Raw genomic sequence first — 12,101 nt, forward strand, 5'->3', positions numbered from 1 at the left:
GACGTCTGGAGTCACGAGCTTCCACACTGCGATCACCATGTGCTTCTCCACCGAGAGGGCAGATCTCATTTAGGTGTCCTTGCGCCTCAGTGCTGGGGCGAGCTCCACACACAGTTCCGGGAAGGTGGCTTTCCTCCTCCAAAAATTCTGTAGCCACTGCTCGTCATCCCAGACCTGCATGATGATACGATCCCACCACTCAGTGCTTGTTTCACGAGCCCCAAAGCAATGGTCCACCACATGCAGCTCTTCCAGGAATGCCAAAATTAATCTAACGTTGCTCCTATCCATGGCAGACAGCACGTCAGGCAACTGTGAATCCTGTTGAGTTAGGAGCTTCACGATTAACGGCACTGCCATTCGGGATGTGTTAATGACAGTTAGCGGAGCATTGGAGAGCAGTGCGGGATCCAGCCTTTCACACAGAGATGACAGGGCCAACAGCAAACAAGGGCCATTGAAAAATCCCATGAAAGAAAGTGCTGGGGAGGAGCCAGTTGTCATGGTACATGTAGGTATGAATGATATAGGGAGGGATAGGAGCGAGGTCCTGGAAGGCAAATTTAGGCTGCTAAGTAAGAGATTGAAGACCAGGGACACCATGGTTGCATTGTGTGAAATGCTTCCAGTTCCACCCGGAAGTAATGTTGATTTCTGCTCATTTATCAACAGGCCTAAGGCCCGACAGGTGGCCAGTGCTATATATACCTGCAGCATCCAACCCTTTTCCTAGTACACGTGAGACCCAGGAGAAAATAATTTTGCTGGCTGCATTGGTGGTATAGTAGTGAGCATAGGTGCCTTCCAAGCAGTTGACCTGGGTTCCATTCCTGGCCAATGCAAGGTGTGGTTTTTTTTACCTTGTCCAAAATGGGTTTAATGTCAGTCACATTGTGTGATAATCACATTCTCAATAACCCAAATCCCAGCAGGTCGCTAAACACACTGCAGGGGACAGGACTATGCAATGAGCTGTAGGACGCATCCTTGTCTTACTGGAGAAAGTCAGAAACCAGGGCAACAGGCATCTGTAGCTCATTGTCTTGTTTGCACCATGCTCAGGGGAGAAAGTGCACATGTACAGTTTTGTGACAGGTTTTGCTGCTACAGATTCTTTTGTGTTCCTGTAATAATACCACAAACCAAAGTTCAGCACCAATGTGGACACAGGCACGTCCCTCAGAGGCAGCTGCAAATGTTACTTGTCTGCAGATGAATCGGGCCTTTCACCTCTTGTTTCACCTGTGCTTGGCTGGGCACTACACCCCCTGGCTGGAGGAGGCAGGGCTGGCCCAGGTGTCAAACTGGAGCCTGGCAGGGCAAATTCAACCATCCCACCCCTGGCTCTGCCCCTGCCTGAGAAGGTTGGTTTGTGTTGGGAGTGTGCAAAGCAGAGGAACACGGATCCAGGCCTGAGGTTTGTTGTTTTCTGAAGGGTTTTGTGGGTAGGAAGGCTCACTGGGGGAAGGGCTGGGTACCAAGCTGAAGAGAGTTCTATGGGAAGGAGGGGTAGAGACTGTAACCATCCAACGAGGATGGGATTCAAATCTCTGCGGATTAGCAGTCCATCACCATAGCCACTCGGCCACCTCATCTGAGCCGTTTAATCTCATTTAACACTTCCCAAAGTCAGTGCTGCTCGGAAGCTTTTTGCCAGGACCGGGAAGGCCAGGACGGGAAGGTTTGGCTTTTAAAAAACCTTCTCTGTCGCATGTACAAAACGAAATGCAATGAACAAAACCGAAAAGACCCCCCTGGGGGGCACAGAGACCGGGTTTGCTGTTCACAGTCTGTATTTCGGAAATTTCCACCGTTAGTATCCAGGTTCATTTGTTAGCCTGAGAGAGAATTGGGGGTTTCACCTTTTGATACTCGTATCTCTTATCCGAACACGTGTGACCAAAGACACCTTGTATGTGGCTTCTCCCTAGCCAGATGGGTTTGTTCGGACAACGGGAACAGAGAAAAGTAGTCATGGTGTTACTGGAGCGCACACTTTAAAATTGCCTAAACCCCTATCTCAAGGCAAGGTCAAGCAACCAGCTGGCGGTGCAGAGGGGAATTGGGGTGCCACCCAACATACCAAATGACTAATTACATACTTTTAAATTCGTTATACATATTTATTTGTAATTAAAATAAAAACACAAGAATGCTCCAGCCACGGAAGGGTTGCACAGCCGGCATTTCACAGGAGAACTTTAGATTATACTTAGATATACTTTAGATTCTAGAAAGTAAATCACAGAATACAGTAGTTTGTAATTGTCACCCCTCGCCCCCGGAGCAGAGCGGCGGCTCAGCTGTGGCAGAGTCATTCCCCGGGCTGCCGCTGCTCACGGAGAAAAGATGCCGCTGAAGAGAGACCACGAGAAAAAACATCCCCCCCCCTTTTCCTTCCTTCTCCACCTCCTCCGCCGGCACCAGCTGGGCTTCAGAGCCACCAGGAGCTCTGCCCACCAGATTGTGGCTTTTCTGCTGTTCTGTCGAGGTCCCCTTGGATGTCCTGATGTGAGAAAACAGAAAGCTTGGAAGCCGTGTTAACTTCCAAGTGACAGGTGCCTACTGTAGTGCTGCACGCTTGGTTTCCAGCCAATGGTTCCCTTATTTCTTGGTGGCACATTAATTATTATTAATAACCAGTCCAGTAGAGCCTAGAAGCCTCACGTGAAGTTTGTACATATAGAGTACAAAGAGTTTACAGAGGGTGGACGAAAGGAAGTATCCCCGTGATTTGGGGTCTGTTTACACTGGAAAAAGGAGGTGTAATTTCCGGCTTGTGTAGACATACCCGTGCTAGCGCTGATCAAGCTAGTGTGCTAAAAATAGAAATGGAGCCACAGTGGTGCAAGGGGCTAGCCATCCTGAGTGTGATCCCACCTGAGACCCTTGATAAGCACTCAGGTGACTAGCCCCTCCTGGTGCTCATGCCATTACACTTCTATTTTTAGCACTCCAGTTTGATCCGAGTTAGCACCAGTATGTCTCCTCCAGCTGGCCATGATGCCTCCAGCTCCAATGTAGACGTACCTACAGATGGAGAACAGAGGCACGGTCAGACTAAGTGACTTCTTCAAAGTCACTCAGGGAGTCACTGGCAGAGCTGGGAATTGAACGCATGTCTCCTGCTTCTATACAGTTGGATTGCCGCTTCACTTGGAGGTCTCAGGACAGTAATAGGCTGATTAGGCCTTGGAGTATTGTGTCCAGTTCTGGGCACCACCTTTCAGGAAGGATGTGGACAAATTGGAGAAAGTCCAGAGAAGAGCAACAAAAAGTATTCAAGATCTAGAAAACATGAGCTATGAGGGAAGATTGAAAATATTGGGTTTGTTTAGTCTGGAGAAGAGAAGACTGAGAGGGGACATGAGAACCGTTTTCAAGTATATAAAAGGTTGTTACAAGGAGGAGAGAGAAAAATTGTTCTTCTAAACCTCTGAGAATAAGACAAGAAGCAATGGGCTTACATTGCAGCAAGTGAGGTTTAGGTTGGATATTAGGAAAAAGTTCCTAACTGTCAGAGTGGGTAAGCCCTGGAATAAATTGCCCAGGGAGGTTGTGGAATCATCATCACTGGAGATTTTTAATAAAGGTTAGACAAACACCTGTCAGGGATGGTCTAGTTAATACTTAGTCCTGCCACGAGTGCAGGGGACTGGATTAGAAGACCTCCTGAGATCCCTTCCAATCCTATGATTCCACTGTTGTAAATGTTCTGTGTCCCATGAGCATGAGTCATTAAAGAGCTGCATGTTCATGTAGTGCATTGGGAGGGGAGATCAATCACTTGTCAGAGTCCCTGTGCGTAGAGGAATCCTGTATGTCCTGGTGTGGCCATTTCTTTTCCCTCCTTTCAGAGAAATCTTCTGCTATTTTGCACAGGACAGACCCAGGAGCGGGGACTGGCTCCATGTACCAAACACCCAGAGAAGGTGACAAACACCCTTAAGACCAGGCAGCCGTCCCTGTTAAAACCATCTCTCTTCTTCAGCTCAGTGACAGCCTGAATCATCCCGTATCCCTGCAGAGCCCCAGGACTGGAATCAGCAACGAACTTCTCTGTAGGTAGCGGGAACGAACACGAACACGAACATTTACCTTAAAAGGAGCTAAGGTTTGTCATTCTGGTCATTTATCTTTGTTTCCCTTCTCTGAGGGGAGAGGTGGGGTTGGTGACACCTCCCCCTGGAATGTAGCAGCTCCATCCCCAGTCACAGTGGGAACCTGTCTGTGCTCAGAGCTGACAGGTTGCTGCCTGTCCACCCATCCTACTTATCAGCTGTCTGTCACCGGTTCCTCCCTAGAACATCTGGTTCAGCGATGGACTTCACACTTATCTCTTAACACCCATTCCTCATTCACACACAAAACAGGATTGATTTACACAGAACATTTTGAACAGGAACATCAAATTGCAATGCAAAGGAAAAACAATTCTTGTATTCTTTTACTTATTTTAAAATGCTAAACCTACAACAAAGTGTTGACCTTAAACGGTCTGTTACTGCCTTGAAATCAGTCCAGACACAGATTCCAGCTGATGCATCATTACCAAATGGCCCATTAGGCCATTCCTTTCTGCTACTCAAAAAGGGTGGCTGGCGGGATATGGTTACATTATACACCAATAGATTTAATACACGCTCCATTATTATTGTGATTATTTTTTATCCTTTATTTTAAATTATACAAAATACCAACCTAAAATCCTACTCGTACAATACCTCACCCTGGGATGTAGCACACCTCTCCCCATCTTTCAGTCACTGTGGGGATGTGTCTGTCCTCAGAGCTGACAGGTTGCTGCCTGTCCACCCGTCCTGCTCATTAGCTGTGCAGGAATGAATCATTTTGCTAGTACATGTGGCACCTGGGAGAAAAGACGGTTACTCACCGTTGTAACTGTTGTTCTTCGAGATGTGTTGCTCATATCCATTCCATTAGGTGTGCGCGCGCCGCGTGCACGATCGTCGGAAAATTTTCTACCCTAGCAACACCGGCGGGTCGGCTATGGAGCCCCCTAGAGTGGCGCCTTCATGGCGCTGAATATATACCCCAGCCGACCCGGCGCCCCCTCAGTTCCTTCTTGCCGGCTACTCCGACAGTGGGGAAGGGGGGCGGGTTTGGAATGGATATGAGCAACACATCTCGAAGAACAACAGTTACAACGGTGAGTAACCGTCTTTTCTTCTTCGAGTGCTTGCTCATATCCATTCCATTAGGTGACTCCCAAGCCCAACTTAGGTGGTGGGGTCGGAGTGGGACATTGCTGTGTGCAAAACCGCTGATCCGAAGGCAGCATCGTCCCTGGACTGCTGCACTAGTGCATAGTGAGCTGTAAACGTGTGGACTGATGACCAAACCGCTGCTCTACAAATGTCCTGGATCGGAACTTGCGCCAGGAAAGCAGTCGAGGAAGCTTGGGCCCTCGTGGAGTGAGCGGTGAGGTGTGGTGCTGAGACACCTGCCAGGTCATAGCAAGTCCGGATGCAAGACGTAATCCAGGAGGATAGGCGTTGTGAGGAGACCGGTGAGCCTTTCATTCGGTCGGCCACTGCAACGAAGAGTTGCGTCGTCTTTCTAAATTGCCTTGTGCGGTCAATATAGAAGGCCAGGGCCCTGCGTACGTCCAGAGAATGCAAACGTTGATCCTGGCGAGTAGCATGTGGTTTAGGGTGAAAGACCGGGAGAAATATATCCTGGTTGATATGAAATGGAGAAACCACCTTAGGGAGAAAGGCAGGATGTGGACGAAGCTGCACTTTATCCTTATGGAAAACTGTGTAAGGGGGCTCGGATGTAAGCGCCCTGAGTTCAGAAACGTGCCTTGCTGAGGTGATGGCTACGAGGAAGGCTGTCTTCCAGGATAGGTACAAAAGTGAACAGGTGGCCAGTGGCTCGAATGGAGGACCTGTGAGCTTGGAGAGAACCAGGTTGAGGTCCCACGTCGGAACGGGCTGACGTTGTTGTGGGTACATCCGGTCTAAGCCCTTGAGGAATCTAACGACCATCGGGTTAGAGAATACCGAGGACGCGAGTTCCCCTGGGTGAAAGGCTGATATAGCGGCCAGGTGAACTCTAATTGAAGATATCGCCAGCCCCTGCTGTTTTAGGGAGAGGAGATATTCCAATATGAGAGGAATAGGTGCCTGTAACGGGGACGTGGCTCGTTGTTCGCACCAACAGGAGAACCGCTTCCACTTGGCCAGGTACGTGGTCCGTGTTGAGGGCTTCCTACTGCTCAGCAGGATCTGTTGGACAGAGTGCGAGCATTGCTGCTCTGCCTGGGTGAACCATGGAGCAGCCACGCCGTGAGGTGGAGTGATTGCAGGTCGGGGTGACGCAGCCGGCCGTGGTCCTGAGAGATGAGATCCGGACATAATGGAAGCGGGATCGGTGTCTGAACCGAGAGTTCCAACAGCGTGGTGTACCAATGTTGTCTCGGCCACGCTGGAGCGATCAGAATAACCTGTGCCTGGTCTCTGCGCAATTTGAGCAGTACTTTGTGGACCAGAGGAAACGGAGGGAAGGCATAAAACAGGTGGTCTTTCCAGGAAAGGAGAAACGCATCCGAGAGGGAGCCCGGAGCTCGACCTTGCAGGGAGCAGAACACGTGGCACTTCCTGTTGTCTCGAGATGCAAACAGGTCTATCTGGGGAAACCCCCACTTCTGGAAGACGGAATGTATGATGTCCGGACGGATAGACCACTCGTGCGTTTGAAAGGACCTGCTGAGTCGGTCCGCTAAAGTGTTCTGGACTCCAGGGAAGAACGATGCCGTGAGATGGATTGAGTGGGCGATGCAGAAGTCCCACAGGCGAATGGCCTCTTGGCATAGAATTGACGAACGTGCTCCTCCTTGCTTGTTGATGTAAAACATGGCCGTGGTGTTGTCGATGAGAACTAACACACAGCGGCCACGTAGGAGATTGAGAAATGCCTGGCACGCCAGGCGCACCGCCATCAGTTCCCGAACATTGATGTGCAGGGCTAGCTGGGGTGCAGTCCACAGGCCCTGGGTATGGTGTTCGTTGAGATGGGCGCCCCAACCCAGAGATGAAGCGTCTGTGACCAGGTGCAGAGAGGGTTGTGGGGCGTGAAATGGCATCCCCTCGCAGACCACATTGTGATCTAGCCACCAGGTGAGGGAGGTCAGGACCGAGTTCGGGACCGTGACCACCATGTTCAGGCTGTCCCGATGTGGGCGGTATATTGACGACACCCAGGTCTGGAGTGGGCGAAGCCGAAGTCTGGCATGCCTGGTTACGTACGTGCAGGAAGCCATGTGACCCAGCAGGGTAAGGCACGACCTCACCGTGGTAGTTGGGAAGGCCTTGAGCCCTTGAATGAGGCTCGTGATGGTGCCAAAGCGGTTGTCTGGCAGGATGGCTTGTGCACGTCTGGAGTCTAGGACTGCGCCGATGAATTCTATTCTCTGGGTAGGTTCTATAGTGGATTTGTCCTTGTTGAGTAGGATGCCCAACTCGTTGAATGAGTGCACTATCATGTGGACGTGCGCTCGAACTTGCTCTCTGGTGCGACCGCGTACCAGCCAGTCGTCTAGGTACGGGAACACCTGTATCCCTTGCCGACGAAGGTACGCTGCCACGACAGCAATACATTTCGTGAACACTCTTGGGGCCGAGGATAGGCCGAAGGGAAGGACTGCAAATTGGTAGTGCACCTTGCTTACCACGAATCGCAGGAAGCGTCTGTGAGGTGGGTAAATTGCGATATGAAAGTATGCGTCTTTCATGTCGAGGGCGGCGAACCAGTCTCCAGGATCGAGGGAAGGGATAATGGCCCCCAAAGAGACCATGCGGAACTTCAACTTTACTACGAATTTGTTGAGTCCGCGCAAGTCCAAGATGGGTCGCAGACCTCCTTTGGACTTGGGAATGAGGAAGTAACGGGAATAAAATCCCCTGCCCCTTAACTCTACTGGAACCTCCTCTATGGCCCCCATAGCAAGGAGCGTAGAAACCTCCTGTATAAGAAGTTGCTCGTGAGACGGGTCCCTGAAGAGGGACGGGGAAGGGGGGGAGGAGGGGGGGATTGAAGAAAACTGGATAGCGTATCCCCTCTCCACCGTGCGAAGGACCCAACGGTCCGAAGTTATAAGGGACCAAGCACGGTGGAAATGGGAAAGGCGATCCCGAAAGGAGGGGGCTGGATCCTGGGGGATGACTGGGGCGCCGTCCTCGACCGCACCTTCAAAAGTTCTGCCTGGGGCCTGAAGGTGGTCTAGGTGGCCCCTGGTTCTGACCGGGTTGAGGGCCGGTCCACCTTCTTCTACCACCTCGCCCTCGCCTCCGGGCCGAGTCCTGTCTCTGACGAGGTGCGGGGGGTAGAAGCGCTGAGGCTGAGGCCTAAATGGCCTGCGCTGAGGGCCCGCAACATGCATCCCCAGGGAACGCATGATTGTCCTGGAGTCCTTGAGGCTCTGCAGGCGAGAGTCCGTCTTCTCCGAGAACAACCCCTGTCCTTCGAAGGGCAGATCCTGCAGGGTTTGCTGCAGTTCCTGAGGCAAACCCGAAACCTGGAGCCAGGAGATCCTCCTCATAGCGATACCTGAGGCCAGGGTTCTCGCAGCAGAGTCCGCTATGTCCAAGGAGGCCTGTAAGGAGGTCCGAGCCACCTTCTTACCCTCCTCTACCAGGGCTCCAAACTCCTCCCTGGACTCTTGGGGAACCAGTTCCTTGAACTTCCCCATAGAGTTCCAGGAGTTAAAGTTGTAGCGGCTCAAGAGCGCCTGCTGGTTAGCCGCTCTAAGTTGCAGCCCTCCGGCTGAATAAACTTTACGGCCAAACAAATCGAGGCGCTTAGTCTCCTTCGATTTGGGCGCTGCGGCCTGCTGACCGTGGCGCTCCCTTGCGTTCACTGATGCCACCACCAGTGAACATGGCTGGGGGTGGGTATACAAGTACCCGTAGTCTTTGGAAGGAACAAAGTATTTCCTTTCCACCCCTCTCGCTGTGGGTGGGATAGAGGCAGGAGTTTGCCATATCGTAGTTGCATTCGCCTGGATCGTGCGGATCAGGGGCAACGCCACCCTCGATGGGGCATCCGCCGCGAGGATATTCACGATGGGGTCCTGCACCTCCACTATCTCCTCCGCCTGCAGGTCCATATTACGGGCCACCCTACGTAGGAGATCCTGGTGAGCCCGAAGATCTATTGGAGGTGGACCTGTGCACGATGTGCCCGCCACTGCCTCATCCGGAGAGGAAGAGGAAGATGCCTCCGGTGGTACAGGGTCCAAGGGAGGGTCCTGGTCTCCCTGCTCCTGGGCCGGAGCATCACCTGCGCTTGGGTCCAGGACGTCAGGTGGTGCGGACACGGAAGCCTCCATGCCCCCTGGCGGAGGCCGAGAGATGGTGGACTCCGGGGCCCTTCTAACGGAGTGGCCCGAGCGAGAGGTCGAAGCTATTGGAGCCCCTTGCGCCTGATGGTACGCCCACGGGGTCCAGAACGACCAGTGAGATGGGCCATGAGTATGGTCCTCTGCTATCTCCTGCCAATGGCCCAAGTCCTGTTCCTCGGCTTGCCCCTGAGGGGGGTATGCCAATCTCGATAGGTCCTCAGAGGAGCGAGACACCGATCTCGATGGCCATGGCGGTGCCGAGAGCGTTGAGACTAATCCCGTGGGCTGCGGTGCCGCACGGTGCCGGTCCGGAGATGTTCTATCTCCACGCGGTGCCGGCGATCGGTGCCGGGACCGCGACCGGTGCCGATGACCTCGTCGGTGCCGGGAGTCGGATCTGGACCTCGACGATGACCTGGAGTAGGCCCGGTGCCGGGAGCGGCCTCTCGACGTCGAGCGTCGATCGTGGCGGTGCCGAGAACTACGTCTCGATGTTGATCAGTGCCGACGATCATAGCGGTGCCGAGACGTAGAGCGGTGCCGCGACGAAGATCTTGGCCGCGAGTACGACCGGTGCCGAGGTGATATTCGGCGCCGGGACTGCGAGCGGCGTGGGGACCTGCTTCGGGACCTGGACCAGTGCCGTGGTTCCAGCCCTTGCGATGGAGGGCGCATCAAGGCAGGTTTCCCCCTAGACTGGACTGGACGAGTCAACGGTGCCGTCGGTGCCGGTGGTTGAGGCGGTGCCGGCTCCGTGAGAGCTATTAAGTCTCTCGCCGCCGCGAAGGTCTCTGGAGTCGACGGGAGGCACTGTATCACCGCCGGTCTCAGTGGAGACGCTATCTGCACCGGACTCAACGGCCTCGGAGCCGGAGTCGACGGTGCTGGAGTCACCTGTTTCCGGTGCTCCACAGGCGGACGCGGCTCTACCCCCGGCACTGGGGGAGCCGGCGTCTTCGGCACGGAGGTCCCCGTCTTATGGGCTTTTTTATGCCCCGGGGATAATGACCGGCGCCGAGGCACTTGTTGTGCTTGCGGTGCCGACGAGGTCCGGTGCCGGGGAGGCTTGTCCGACGCCACTCGCGTGGTCGGCATGGCCGGTGCCGCCGGGGCACTGCGCACCGAGGTGCTAGGTGCCGGGGCCTGACTCGTTGATGGAGCGTCCGGACTAAGTGCCGCCTCCATAAGGAGTTGCCGGAGCCGAAAGTCCCGCTCCTTCTTGGTCCTTGGTCTGAAGGCCTTACAGATCTTGCACTTATCTGTCTGATGGGACTCTCCCAGGCACTTCAGACAGGAGTCGTGCGGGTCGCTCGTGGGCATAGGCTTAGCGCAGGAGGCGCACTGCTTGAAGCCGGGAGCGTTGGGCATGAGCCCGGCCCCGCGGCCGGGGGAGAAAGGGGGAGACAACCCCCTTAATCCCCTGAACTATTATAACAACTAGTAACAAATGAACAATTTTTAAAAACTATTTAACTATAAACAACTAGAACTATAACTATAACTGTGAATAACTAACTAAGCTAGGGAGAGTGGAGAACAGCTATGCCGCGCTCCACAGTTCCAACGACCGTCAGGGGCGGTAAGAAGGAACTGAGGGGGCGCCAGGTCGGCTGGGGTATATATTCAGCGCCATGAAGGCGCCACTCTAGGGGGCTCCACAGCCGACCCGCCGGTGTTGTAGGGTAGAAAATTTTCCGACGATCGTGCACGCGGCGTGCGCACACCTAATGGAATGGATATGAGCAAGCACTCAAAGAAGAACTGCTTTTTCTAGATGCATTGGTGGTATAGTGGTGAGCTTAGCTACCTTCCAAGCAGTTGACCCAGGTTCAATTCCCGGCCAACGCAAGGGTGTGTGTTTTTTGCCTTGTCCAAAATGGGTTTAATGTCAGTCAAATTGGGCAATAATCACATTCCCAAATCCCAGCAGGTCATTAAACACACAGGAGAGGATGGGACGATGTAGTGAGCTGTAGGAAGCGTCCATGTGTCATTGGAGAAAGCCAGAAAGCAGGGGAACGGGCTCTTGTAGTGCCTTGTCTTGTTTGCACCATGCTCAGGGGAGAAAGTGCACGTCACAGTTTTTGCTGCTACAGATTTTTTGTGTTCCAGTAATGATACTGTGTGCAGATGTGGTCGCCCCATCTCAAATATATATATATATATATATATTGGAAAAGGTTCAGAAAAGGGCAACAAAACTGATTAGGGGTATGGAACAGCTTCCTTATGAGGAGAGATTAATAAGACTGGTGTGACGGGTTCGGTCACAGAGATCCCCTTGGGACTGTCACCTGACGTGCTGAAATTACCTCTGAGCCCATTTTCCCTGCCAGCTTGGGACTTCCAGAACTCTGCCTTGTTGAGCCAGACATGCTAGCCTGCTGCTACACAGAGCCAGGGTCTGAACCACACCCCAAAGCTGCAGACTTCACTGAAAACAGCTCAGCAGGTCACCTGTCTCGAGCACCCAGACACCCAGCTCCCAATAGCATCCAAACCCCAAATAAATCTGTTTTACTCTCTATAAAGCTTATACAGGGTACATTCATAAACTGTCCGCCCTCTATAACACTGATATGCACTGATATACCCCAGGTATTAATCCTTTACTCTGGGTTTATTAATAAACAAAAGTGATTTTATTAAGTAAAAAAAAGTAGGATTTAAGTGGTTTCATGTAGTAACAGACAGAACAGTGATACACTTGTGACATCATGTCCCAGTGAGAGCAAAG

General features: G+C 52.7%; 1 protein-coding gene across 17 annotated transcripts in view; it reads left to right on the plus strand.

The window, feature by feature from the left end:
- Positions 1-12,101, plus strand: part of LOC103306853 (zinc finger protein 436-like) — a 495,746-nt gene that overhangs the window by 255,266 nt on the left and 228,379 nt on the right. The gene's annotated exons all lie outside the window — the stretch shown is intronic.

Source organism: Chrysemys picta, chromosome 16, assembly GCF_011386835.1.
Source record: "Chrysemys picta bellii isolate R12L10 chromosome 16, ASM1138683v2, whole genome shotgun sequence".
NCBI classification, from domain to species: domain Eukaryota; kingdom Metazoa; phylum Chordata; order Testudines; family Emydidae; genus Chrysemys; species Chrysemys picta.